The sequence below is a fragment of the Dendrobium catenatum genome, unplaced genomic scaffold, assembly GCF_001605985.2.
Source record: "Dendrobium catenatum unplaced genomic scaffold, ASM160598v2 fragScaff_scaffold_1467, whole genome shotgun sequence".
In the NCBI taxonomy this organism is placed as follows: domain Eukaryota; kingdom Viridiplantae; phylum Streptophyta; class Magnoliopsida; order Asparagales; family Orchidaceae; genus Dendrobium; species Dendrobium catenatum.
In genome coordinates this window covers 318,859-333,181 of record NW_021319929.1, presented here as the reverse complement: position 1 = coordinate 333,181, position 14,323 = coordinate 318,859, and positions in this window count along the sequence as shown.

The following is a 14,323-nucleotide window of genomic DNA, read 5'->3' as shown; positions in this document are numbered from 1 at the left end:
TCAACTTTAAAATGGTGAAAGAAATGGAATATTTGGGAGTCAAGATTGCTCTTAGAAGGCTGGTCAAATCTAATTTTAACAAAATAATTACAAAATCTGCTGCTAAGATGAATATATGGGGTACTAAGTTCATTTCTCTTGTTGGTAAAATCACTTTGATCAATTCTTCTATTCTCTCATTGCCAATTTATCAATCTAGCCACTCTTTGATTCCTTTGAGAGTATTATATGAAGTAGAGAAGATGTGTAGAGAATTTCTTTGGAATAAAAGAGATGGTAGTTATGGAATGCATTATGTGTCTTGGAGCTCTTTGTGTAAACCAAAAAATAAAGGAGGTTATGGTTTACATTAAATAGTGGAGAAATTGGGTCCTTTGAGATCTAAATATGCGTTGAACTTTATTACTAAACCAAATTCTCTGCTAAACAGAGTTCTTAAAGCCAAATAAGGTAATGATTTATGGAATGTTGCTAACAGAGCTAGCTGGTCTTCTACCTGGAAATTGATCCAGAAAGGTTCTGAACATCTACTTCCAATTATGAGATGGAGGATTGCTAATGGTATAAAAGTAGATACTTTCAAAGATATATGGATTATGGATAAAATTATAGAGAAATGGCCTACTTTTGTTACAATTTTAGATCAAGAATTTTGTCATGTGTCAGTTTTTTTGTCTGAAGGAGCGTGGAACAAAGAAAAATTGAAGCTATGTTTTGGTCATTCACTTATTGAATTGATTGTCTCAATTCCTATTCAGTCAAATCAAGATGAAGATAAGCTTGAGTGCATCCAAAAACTATCTCGCAGAACTATAACAAATCTAGTCTATGAGAAAAAGTTTGAAAACATCAGAATAGATGAAAGCTACAGCTGGAGAAAGAAACTGAAACTTAAGCCAAAAATTGATATGTTCTGGTGGAGATTAAGCAAAAATAGCATTCCTACTTAGGCTTATCTTTTATATAGGAGACTAGCTGAAAGTGGAGGTTGCCCAAGTGGTTGCATGGAGTTGGAAGATATAGAACATGTGATTTTTAAATGCTATTTGGTTAAAAGGTTATAAAATTACTGGCTGATTGGCATTTTAAAATTCCAGATTTTGATTCTCTAGCTGGTTGCTATCAGGTTTTACAGAATTTGGCTTCTTCAAATCCTTTTCTTGGAAATCTACTTTGTTCAGTGGTGTTCTACTGCTGGAATAGTAGAAACAAACTTGTTCATGGAGGGAAAGATGACACCGGTTACACTATTGCTACAAGATCCATTATACAAATTGTATCATCATTTGATACTTGTTTAATCCGGAATAACTGGGATGCTAATCAGTTATTTAAGCTGTCTCAATCTTCTTGGCATCCTCCTCCTCCGGGTTGGATCAAGGTAAATATTGATGCTTCAGTTTTTCCTAACAACAAAACTGGTATTGGTGGTATTTTCAGGGACTGTAAGGGATGTGGATTAATGGCTTTTGGATTTTAATGTCTTCATTGGGATTGCTCACAAATGGAGCTATTGGCAATCCTAGCATTTAAATAATATATCCAAGATTGGATGCTTGAAGTTAAACGTATAGAGATTGAAGGTGAAAATTTTAATGTCATCAAGATATTTCAAAATGCCTTTAATAAACCGGTTTTTGATAAAGAATTTCTAAATCCTAAGCATTTAGATTTTCTTTTTAAATTCAAGCATTTTATCTTTTCTTTTTTTGATAGAAGTTGTAATAAGTTAGCTGATTTTTGTGCTAACTATGCTCATTATTCATCCTTCTATTGGGATGATTTCTCTAGGAATAAAGTTCCTCCTTCATTTCTAGACATATTGAAGGAGGAATCTTCTTGTAAATAATTGGTGGTTAATAAAATTTTTGCTTATGGCAGTGTTAAAAAAAAAAACAATAGAGATGCACCCCAAAGATTGTTAAAAAATTATATCATCACAACGAAATGTTTATACTAATATAAATTCATGCCTTTCAAACAAAAAAATTTCTAAGAAACTTATTAAAGAATGATAGACAAGGTATTTAAAGAACAAAATGAAGGAAAAATGTTGAAGTTTATGGGGATGACCTCCTAGTCAAGTGAAAATCTCTTTATGAACATACCTAGGATCTATAATAAATAATCCTCCTTGTAAAGTATAATATTAAGAGCACCTTTTGGGTGGGTGTAAGAAAATTCTTAGGGTTTATTACCACACCTAATGGAATCAAAATCAAACCCAATAAGGTACAAACTACACTTGACATAAGGATGCCTAAAACTGCTAAGGAAGTCTAATAACTCACTAACAGGATCGCTAAACTCAACCATTTCATCTCTCAGATGGGGGAGGGATGTACCGCCTTATTCAAAATTCTCTATAATGCAATGAAATTTTCATACAATGTAGAATAAAAAAAAAGAAGAAGAAGAAGAATATGAGGCCACCTTCCAATAGCTGAAACTCTCTTGACTTTGCCGACACTTCTTCAAATCCCTTAGTTAGGAAAACCTTATTATTATATATTGCAGTTGGTGAAGACATCATTAGTTCAATACTTGTTAGAGAATAAGTGAAGACAAAATGGCCTATCTACTATATGAGTCGTGCACTCTAGGCATGGGGTAATGATACCCCATCATGGAAAAGCTTGAATGAGCACTTATTAACTTAGCCAAGAGATTACAACCTTACTATTAAGCCCATTGAATTCAAGTAGTAATTGATCATACTCTCAAGGTAGTTCTCACTAAGATTGACCACTCAAGCTATTTAATTAAATGATCTATATAACTAAGTAAATTCTTATTCACCTACTTGCCAAGGATACCAATCAAGGCTTATGCACTCACTAAATTTCTTATAAATTATATCGAACATGGTACTAACTCAAAAATAGCAACTTAACCTCATTGGACATTCTACATATATGGTTTTTTAAGCAAGAAAGGAGTAGGTGCAAACATTATTTTTAAAAGACATGTTGGAGTGAACATTACTCAAGCCATAAATTTTGAATTAAAAGTCACCAATAACCCGGCCAAGTATGACGTTTTAAATCTTGACCTTTGATTTTCTTCTAAGCTAGGCATCACTCACCTAGAATATACTCAACCTCAAAACTCATGGTAAAATAGATCAATGATAAGTTCTATTTAAATACTTATTCAAAGTAAAAACAAAAATAAATTAATAAGTTGAAGTACTTCAAAATTCCTCAATCACCAAGAATGGTAATCAACTTGCTGACCTCCTTACTAAACAAGGAAGCATTAAAATTAAAAAATCCATATGGGTCTCATCCCAAATCATCTTAGATGATGAAGTGATACAAGAAGAAAAAAATCCTCCAGCATAGTGTCCATAAAGATGGATGGACCCTTACATCAAAATGCTAAAAAATGAGTCAGTAAACCCTTGAAAGTTTGTTAGGGATGTTAGGCCCCTTAAGAACTGATCCAAGGCTAAAAAAGAGAGAGGTGAATTGGTATTTTAAATATCTTGAAAATAGAGATAGCATTCAAACCAAAATCATCACAGAAATTAAAGTGTGGAAGAAATTAAATGCAGAAATAAAAAATGAAAGAACACACCCGATTTATAGTGGTTCGGTCAAATCTTGACCTACGTCCACTCCTCGGAGGCACCCTCCGAGTATTGCACTAAACTAAGTGTCTCTCCTTTACCCCCACAGCTAGGTGGAGAAGCCCTTTATAGAATCACTTCCACCTTCCCTGGTGCGGCGGAGTAGTTGGGTCCTTTGACACCAAAGAGATCTTCTTCTTGGGTGAAATTCCCTCAAGACAAGCCTTGAATCCGACTTTACTAAGGTGCAAGCTCGCTGGAGCAACCGTGTGGAACCCCCTCCACACTCCCTTGAAACCCCCTCCAAGGATCTTCTCCCTCTCTCAAACTCCACTCTTTCCTCACTCCGTTTTAAGCTCTCTCTTCAAGTTTGCCCCAAAAGAATGAAGCTATAATGGCTTCCAAAGACACTTACCAAGTGTCTTGTCAAAGCTTAAATAGAAGATCTCAAAACGAGCTCATTAATGCAACTTGCCAACTTTATCATCCAGGCCGATAGTAATATCGTCCTGGCCAATCAGTACAAATTAAGCTCAATCAGCCCGAGATGATTTGGGACGATCAGAAGAAAATTGGTTACATCGTCCAGGCCGATGTCATATCGTCCTGGCTGATTAGTTTAAAACCGAGTACAATCCTACTGATCATTGCTCTAAAATAAAGCTGTCCGATGTCTATCATCCACGACATCATCCTGGCCGATCCTGCGATCGGCCCGGTCGATGTAATCAAATTTATCAGCCTTTAATGCTTTCCATAGATACCATATTAATTTAGGCATAATTGAGTTCGATTGTGTAGGACGATGTGGATATCATCCCAGCCAATGTCCTAAAATAAAGAATACCTAAACTAATTATGGCTGATAATTCTTTCTATTTTTAGCTTATCGTCCTGGCCAATACAAGTATCAAAAGGGATGTACCCCCTTATTCAAAATTCTCTAGAATGCAATGAAATTTTCATACAATGAAGAATATGAGGCCACCTTCCAATAGCTGAAACTCTCTTGACTTTGCCGACACTTCTTCAAAGCCCTTAGTTAGGAAAACCTTATTATTATATATTACAGTTGGTGAAGACATCATTAGTTCAATACTTGTTAGAGAATAAGTGAAGACAAAATGGCATATCTACTATGTGAGTCATACACTCTAGGCATGGGGTAATGATACCCCATCATGGAAAAGCTTGAATGAGCACTTATTAACTTAGCCAAGAGATTACAACCTTACTATTAAGCCCATTGAATTCAAGTAGTAATTGATCATACTCTCAAGGTAGTTCTCACTAAGATTGACCACTCAAGCTATTTAATTAAATGATCTATATAACTAAGTAAATTCTTATTCACCTACTTGCCAAGGATACCAATCAAGGCTTATGCACTCACTAAATTTCTTATAAATTACATCGAACATGGTACTAACTCAAAAATAGCAACTTAACCTCATTGGACATTCTACATATATGTTTTTTTAAGCAAGCAAGGAGTAGGTGCAGACATTATTTTTAAAAGACATGTTGGAGTGAACATTACTCAAGCCATAAATTTTGAATTAAAAGTCACCAATAACGCGGCCAAGTATGACGCTTTAAATCTTGACCTTTGATTTTCTTCTAAGCTAGGCATCACTCACCTAGAATATACTCAACCTCAAAACTCATGGTAAAATAGATCAGTGATAAGTTCTATTTAAATACTTATTCAAAGTAAAAAAAAAAAAAATAATAAGTTGAAGTACTTCAAAATTCCTCAATCACCAAGAATGGTAATCAACTTGCTGACCTCCTTACTAAGCAAGGGAGAATTAAAATTAAAAAATCCATATGGGTCTCATCCCAAATCATCTTAGATGATGAAGTGATACAAGAAGAAAAAAATCCTCCAGCTTAGTGTCCATAAAGATGGATGGACCCTTACATCAAAATGCTAAAAAATGGGTTAGTAAACCCTTGAAAGTCTGTTAGGGATGTTAGCCCCCTTATGAACTGGTCCAAGTCTAAAAAAGAGAGAGGTGAATTGGTATTTTAAATATCTTGAAAACAGAGATAGAATTCAAACCAAAATCATCACAGAAATTAAAGTGCGGAAGAAATTAAATGCGGAAATAAAAAATGAAAGAACACACCCGATTTATAGTGGTTCGGTCAAACCTTGACCTATGTCCACTCCTCGGAGGCACCCTCCGAGTATTGCACTAAACTAGGTGTCTCTCCTTTAGCCCCCACAGCTAGGTGGAGAAGCCCTTTATAGAATCACTTCCACCTTCCCTGGTGCGGCGGAGTAGCCGGGTCCTTTGACACCAAAGAGATCTTCTTCTTGGGTGAAATTCCCTCAAGACAAGCCTTGAATTCGACCGTACTAAGGTGCGAGCTCGCTGGAGCAACCGTGTGGAACCCCCTCCACACTCCCTTGAAACCCCCTCTAAGGATCTTCTCCCTCTCTCAAACTCCACCCTTTCCTCACTCCCTTTTAAGCTCTCTCTTCAAGTTTCCCCCATAAGAATGAAGTTATAATGGCTTCCAAAGACGCTTACCAAGTGTCTTGTCAAAGTTTAAATAGAAGATCTCAAAATGAGCTCATTAATGCAACTTGCCAACTTTATCATCTAGGCCGATAGTAATATCATCCTGGCCAATCAGTACAAATTAAGCTCAATTTGCCCGAGATGATTTGGGACGATCAGAAGAAAATTGGTTACATCGTCCAGGCTGATGTCGTATCGTCCTGGCTGATTAGTTTAAAACCGAGTACAATCCTACTGATCATTGCTCTAAAATAAAGCTGTCCGATGTCTATCATCCACAACATCGTCCTGATCGATCCTGCGATCGGCTCGGCCGATGTAATCAAATTAATCAGCCTTTAATGCTTTCCATAGATAACATATTAATTTAGGCATAATTGAGTTCGATCGTCTAGGATGATGTGGATATCGTCCCAGCCAATGTCCTAAAATAAAGAATACCTAAAGTAATTATGGCTGATAATTCTTTCTATTTTTAGCTTATCGTCCTGGCCAATACAAGTATCATCCAAGCCGATCAGCCGAATGACGGCTGCCTTAATGAGGATGCCCAAATTAGGGTTTTTGCTTTTGAATCGATCGTCTAGGTTGATATAAATATCATCCCGGATGATGTTACCAAAAATAATAAATTTTAGGGAATAGTCAAAAAATCTTCCATGGTGTGTGTGTGCAAAGTTATATAGCATCAGGAGCCACAATAATTACAAAAGACTTAAGAAAGGAAAAAGGGTACAAACTTACTCAAACCTAGTCTACCCAATCTTAAGCTGGTTCCAAATTGCATTCTAATCTTGTGGACATGAAATGTCAGTAGATAAGACAGTCATAGAGAAATAAGAGTGTTTGCTATCATCAAAATCATAAACCAAGAAACAGATCCGCAGCAATCTCCCCCTTTTTGATGATGACAAACATTACTATTTGAATTTGCAAAAAGAAAACATTCTCTCCTAATCTCCCCCTCACTAGAATAAAACTTTAAAAATAGGCCTCACTAGAATAACACTTTAAAAATAGGGGATATAAAAAATTATTTTGTTGTTTTTTAATTTTTTGAAAGAAAAATGATACAAATTCAACAGTACGTTCTCCCCCTTTAACATTATTAAAAATAGAAGGGGCATAAATATAAAAAAAAATGACTAAAATACAAAAATGATCCCTAATCTAGTGAACAAAACAAATATTCTTAAAATGAGAAAGTTACCTCTTGATTTTGTTCAAAAGCTTAAAAGAATTGTATTGACAACGCATAGTCCAGAAAAGGTTAGAAATTCAAAATTTGATAATTCAAACTCAAGTTCTTTTAAAGGCTCAAAAACTTTTTAATCCAATATCTAAATCAAGAAACAAATTAGAGAAAGAAACACTCATTTTTCAAAACTCATTCCATAAAATATATCTAATAGAAGATTAATGCACAAATTGTTGAATCAGGAATCATGATTTTCAAACTCAAGTATCGAAAGTATCAAGGATTTTCTTAAGCTTTAAGAAGTACAAGAATTGTAAGCATTAAATTTTGTGGGCTCATTTTATACCTCTTGTCAATTGGTTGGCGCACTGTGCATCTTTTTATTTTGATACACTTTGTGTATTTTTTTTTTCAATTTGGCGTCATTGCGCATCTTTTATTTTTGGCGTCATTGGCCATTTTTTTGTATATGCTACATTTCTGAAATCCTAAACACAAAAGTAAACCCATCCTATTGACAAAATGAATTTTTTAGTTAAGAAAATTTTGAGGCAGATTCAACAACTTGCAAAAGATTCCTATGCAATAAATAAAATGTAGAGAGATGAAAAAAAATTTTAGTTTCAAAATCGAATTTAAAATATGATGAAGATTTTAAATCAAAAGTAGAATAACTTCTTTTAGGAAATAGAGATTGCGAGTCAAAATCACGAGTTTCTTTCCTTTGATTGTTTTTAGAGAAGTCAAACACAATTTTCATGAGAATTAAAAAAAAAAAAGAAGGTAGGTTTTTTATTTTTAGAAATGTGAACGTGTGTGTTAATCAGAGAAAACACATAAAAAAGAAAATTAAAAACAAAAATTAAAAAATCTAATGAAATAGAAAAGAAAGAAAAAATAATAAATAAATAAATAAGAAAATCACAAAAAAATAAAAAAATAAACAAAACATGCAAAAATAAAAAGTACACACAAAATAATTAAAACATCATCTTGCTCCTAGTGAGATGATTCAGAAGCAAGATCTGCCAAAGAAATTTTTTGCTTTTTATTATTTCCCTAATTTATAATTTGCTTTGCTTTACCATTTTCTTTTGTAGGAAGAATTCTCAAATTAGGGCACTCATTTTTCATATGTCTAGGCTTCCTACATATAAAGCAAATAACATTAGAAGAAATATTAACATTCTTACCATTTTTACCTTTATTCCACTTTTATTAATGCTTATACTTTGGTGAACTTTTTAATTTACTTGTCAAGTCATTGCTTTCGTCACCAACTAAGCTACCTCTTTTCATATCTTTAGCTTTTAGCACTATCATTTCACCTGCATCCAAAAGTATTTGACCCAAACTTTGCTCGTAGGCAATGAGTGAGCTAATCAAATTATCAATGAAATATTCTTTCAAAATTTTTTATTCACAAATATAAACAACTTTAACATCAAACTTATCTAGTAGACAACGAAGAATTTTATTAACTTTTTCAAAGTTTGAAAGTTCTTTTCCGAAAGTATGCAATAATGTCACAATTTGAATAAACCTAGTATACATGTCTAAGATCGTCTCATAAGGTTTCATGAAAAATAATTCATAATCATGCATTAATATATTCAACTTGGATTGCTTGATTTCACTAGTGCCTGCGTATATGGTGTGTTGTTTATCCCAAATTTCCTTACCAGTAGTGCACGTGGATACTAACATAAAATCTTCAGAGTTTAAAGCACAAATAAAGAAATTTAAAGATTTTGCATTCAATTGAGTATCAATTCATTCATCTCTATTCCAATGATTAAAAGGAATATTAGTTTTAATTCTATCAATAATACGTGACGATAATGAATAACCAGTTAAAATTATATGCCACATATGAAAATTAATTGATTGTAAGAAACTAGACATGCGAATTTTCCAAAAATTAGAAGTAATATTTTCAAATAAAGGTGGTCTGGTGATTGAATAACCTTCCTCAATATTACGATTACCAAAATTAGCCATGAATCAAAATTCAAAAAGTTTTCAAACTTAATTTTATGAATTCCGCTCTAATACCACTTGAAAGTTTGTTAGGGATGTTTGGCCCCTTATGAACTGGCACAAGGCTAACAAAGAGAGAGGTGAATTGGTATTTTAATTATCTTGAAAATAGAGATAACTATCAAACCAAAATCACCACAGAAATTAAAGTGCAGAAGAAATTAAATGCAGAAATAATGAAGGAAAGATCTCACCATATTTATAGTGGTTCGGTCAAATCTTGACCTACGTCCACTGCTCGGAGGCACCCTCTGAGTATTGAACTAAACTAAGTGTCTCTCTTTTAGCCCCCACAACTAGGAGGAGAAGCCCTTACAAAATCACTTCCCCCTTCCCTAGTGCGGCGGAGTAGCCGGGTCCTTTGACACCAAAGAGTTCTTCTTCTTTGGTGAACTTCCCTCAAGACAAGCTTTGAATCCGACAGTACTAAGGTGCGAGTTCGCCTGAGCAACCGTGTGGAACCCCCTCAACACTCCGTTGAAACCCCCTCCAAGGATCTTCTCCCAATCTTAAACTCCACCCTTTCCTCACTCCCTTTCAAACTCTCTATTCAAGTTTCCCCAAAAAGAACGAAGCTACAATGGCTGCCGAAGTCACTTGCCAAGTGTCTTGTCAAAGCTTAAAAGAATATCTCAAAACGAGCTCACTAATGTAACTTGCCAAATTTATCCTCCAAGCCGATAGGATTATTATCCTGGCCGATCAGTAAAAATTGAGCTTAATCAGCCTGGGATGATTTGGGATGATCAGAAGAAAATTGGTTACATCATCCAGGCCGATGCAGTATCATCCTAGCCGATTAGTTTAAAAGTGAGTATAATCATTTTTATCATCACCCTGAAATGAAGTTGGCCGATGTCTATCATCAACGACATCATCCCGACCGATCCTGCGATTGGCCCGGCCGATGTGATTGAATCAATCAGCCTTTAATGCTGTCCATAAATACCAGATTAATATAGGCATAATAAAGTTAGATTATCTAGGATGATGTGGATATTGTCCTGGCCGATGTGCTAAAAAAAAGAATACCTAAACTTATTATGGCGCCTGATTCTTTCTATTTTTAGCTTATCATCCTGGTCGATACAAGTATCATCAAAGCCGATCGAATTAATGACGGTTGCCTTAATGAGGATGTCCTAATTATGGTTTCTGCTTTTGAACCGATCGTCCAAGCTGATATAAATATCATCCAGGATGATGTTACTAAAAATAGTAAACTCTAGGGAATAGTCAGAAAATCTTCCAAGGTGCGTGTGTGCAAAGTTACATAGCATCAGGAGCCACAACAATTACAAAAAACTCAAGAAATAAAAAAGGGTACAAACTGACTCAGAAATAGTCTACCCAATCTTGAGCTGGTTCCAAATTACAATCTGATCTTGTGGACCTGAAATGTTAGTAGATAAGGTAGTCGTAGAGAAATAAGAGTGTTTGTTATCATAAAAATCATAGACCATGAAAATAGATCCGTAACAACCCTGAGGTCAATGACCCTTTATAATTTAAGATCAAAGTGGGAAACTATAAGCTACTAGGTGATCTCATGTTTAGAATATCTGCATCATCACTTATCCTTAAATGCATGCATAGAGGCGAAAAGGAATCTATATTGATAGAAATCTACTCAGGAGAATGCATATGCTAGTCAAATAGACGTATGCTCGTACACAAGATCCTTAGGCAAGGTACTTATGGCCAACCATATGAAAATATATTGAAGGATTTAAAAAAAACATATAATTCCAAATGTTCACTCAAATGAATGTATAATCTTCTCAAAAATTGCACTCGATCATAATCCCCAAGCCATTCGCCATATAGGGGATAAATCTGGAAGGCCCGTTTACACCATCGATACAACATAAAAATTTTATCCTAGTTATGATCTTTATATAAAATGGATTGAGACCAAAGCACTCTCCTACATAACATTTTCTATGGTATGGAAGTTTATTTGGAGGAACATTATTTTCTAATTGGGGCAAAAGAACGAAGCTACAATGGCTGCCAAAGTCGCTTGCCAAGTGTCTTGTCAAAGCTTAAAAGAATATCTCAAAATGAGCTCACTAATGTAACTTGCCAAATTTATCCTCCAGGCCGATAGGAGTATTATCCTGGCCGATCAGTACAAATTGAGCTTAATCAGCCTGGGATGATTTGGGATGATCAGAAGAAAATTGGTTACATCATCCAGGTCGATGCAGTATCATCCTAGCCGATTAGTTTAAAACTGTGTATAATCATTTTTATCATCACCCTGAAATGAAGTTGGCCGATGTCTATCATCAACGACATCATCCCGGCCGATCCTGCGATTGGCCCGGCCGATGTGATTGAATCAATCAGCCTTTAATGTTGTCCATAAATACCAGATTAATATAGGCATAATAAAGTTAGATTATCTAGGATGATGTGGATATCGTCCTGGCCGATGTGATAAAAAAAGAATACATAAACTTATTATGGCATCTGATTCTTTCTATTTTTAGCTTATCATCCTGGACGATACAAGTATCATCCAAGCCGATCGAATTAATGACGGCTGCCTTAATGAGGATGTCCTAATTAGGGTTTCTGCTTTTGAACCGATCGTCCAAGCTGATATAAATATCATCCAGGATGATGTTACCAAAAATAGTAAACTCTAGGGAATAGTCAGAAAATCTTCTAAGATGTGTGTGTGCAAAGTTATATAGCATCAGGAGCCACAACAATTACAAAAGACTCAAGAAATGAAAAAGGGTACAAACTGACTCAGAAATAGTCTACCCAATCTTGAGCTGGTTCTAAATTGCAGTCTAATCTTGTGGACCTGAAATGTCAGTAGATAAGGTAGTTGTAGAGAAATAAGAGTGTTTGTTATCATCAAAATCATAGACCATGAAAATAGATCCGTAACAACCCTGAGGTTAATGACCCGCATCATCACTTATCCTCAAATGCATACATAGAGGTGAAAAGGAATCTATATTGATAGAATCTACTCAGGAGAATGCATATACTAGTCAAATGGACGTATGCTCGTACACAAGATCCTTAGGCAAGGTACTTATGGCCAACCATATGAAAATATATTGAAGGATTAAAAAAAAACATATAATTCCAAATGTTCACTCAAATGAATGTATAATCTTCTCAAAAATTGCACTCGATCATAATCCCCAAGCCATTCGCCATATAGGGGATAAATCTGGAAGGCCTGTTTACACCATCGATACAACATAAAAATTTTATCCTAGTTATGATCCTTATATAAAATGGATTGAGGACAAAGCACTCTCCTACATAACATTTTCTATGGTATGGAAGTTTATTTGGAGGAACATTATTTTCTAATTGGGGTTTCATTTACAATCATAACAAATAATAGACTATAACTCATTGATTGAAGCCTGAATGAATTTTGTAGTTGTCAAGGCATTCGTCTAAAGTTTTCTTCTATTCACTATCCTTAAACAAATAGATAAGCCAAAGCTTCCAATAAGATTTTACTTAATCTCCTATATAAAAAGGTCAAAAGTGCCAAGGAAAAATTGGAAAAACTCATCCATTTAGTATTTTTGGCAGTTAGAATAACCCAGTCAATAATTATGGGGCACATCTCCTTTTCACTCACATATAATAATAAATACATGCTTTCAATAGAAATTTAATTACTAATCCAAAGGGTGCTAGTAATGACTCACAATGAATGCACCAAATCAAATGAATGGGAAACATCCAATCAAGAATGCCAACAAATAGCTGTCAACCTTTTAGAAGAGCTCAGTGTGCAATTTATATTTCAATATGAAAAAATATATAAAAGAACTATGATGGGTACTTGATGGAGCTTATCTATGTGATGCTTAAAAGTTTGATTGTAATTATGACTTTATATTTTATTTTATCATAAATAATATAAGTGTACATACAAATCAAGTAATAAAGTTGAAAGTTTGTCAGGGATGTTAAGCCCTTATGAACTATTCACGAGGCTAACCAAGACGGGGGTGAATTAGATATTTAAAACTTCTTTAACTAAAACAAATATCTTTTTATATCTTACAGCATAAACAAAATGAATCAATAATAGAAAGATTAATTAGAGATTTCATCCAAATAGTTAATCGTAATAAAAATAAAGTGCGAAAAAAATAAAGGAAAGACACAACAAATTTATAGTGGTTCGGCCCAACTTTGCCTACATCCACTCCTCAGAGGCACCCTCTGAGTATTGCACTAAAGCTTTAGTGACTCTCCTTTAGTCCCCATAGCAAGGCGAAGAAGCCCTTACAAAATCACTTTCACCTTCTACGACGTGGCGGAGTAGTCAGGTCCTTTGACACCAAATATATCTTCTTCTTCCCAAAACATCCCTTAAGATGAACCTTGAATTTGATGGTATTAAGGTACAAACTTACTGAATAAACTGCATGAAACCCCCACCACTTTCCCTTAAACCCCCCTCCAAGGATCTTTTCCCTCTCTCAAACTCAACCCTTTCCTCTCTCCCTTTCAAGTTATCTCTTCAAGTTTTCTCTAGAAGAATGAAGCTTCAATAGCTACCAAAGACACTTATTAAGTGCCTTGATAAATCTTAAATAGAGGGCTTTGAAAAATCCTAAAAATTAATCTTGGAGGAAAAAATTTTCCAGGACAATCACAGGATCGTCCTGTACGATGTGCTAGAAAAGAGTGATTCAAAAAAAAAAACTAAAAACTCAATTTTAATGCCAAAAATCATCCAGGACAACCACAAGATCGTCACGTACAATATGCTAAAAAAGAGGGCTTCAGAAAACCCTAAAAACTAAATTCCAACAAAAATATCATCCAGCACGATCGCGAGATTGTCTAGGATGATGTGCAGAATTTGACTTAATTATCCAGAACGATCACCTTGACGATATGATTAAATTTGTACTGATTGTCCAAGATGATATTGTGATCGTCCTGGATGAATAGAAGAAAAATATGATATTTCATTTTGGACGA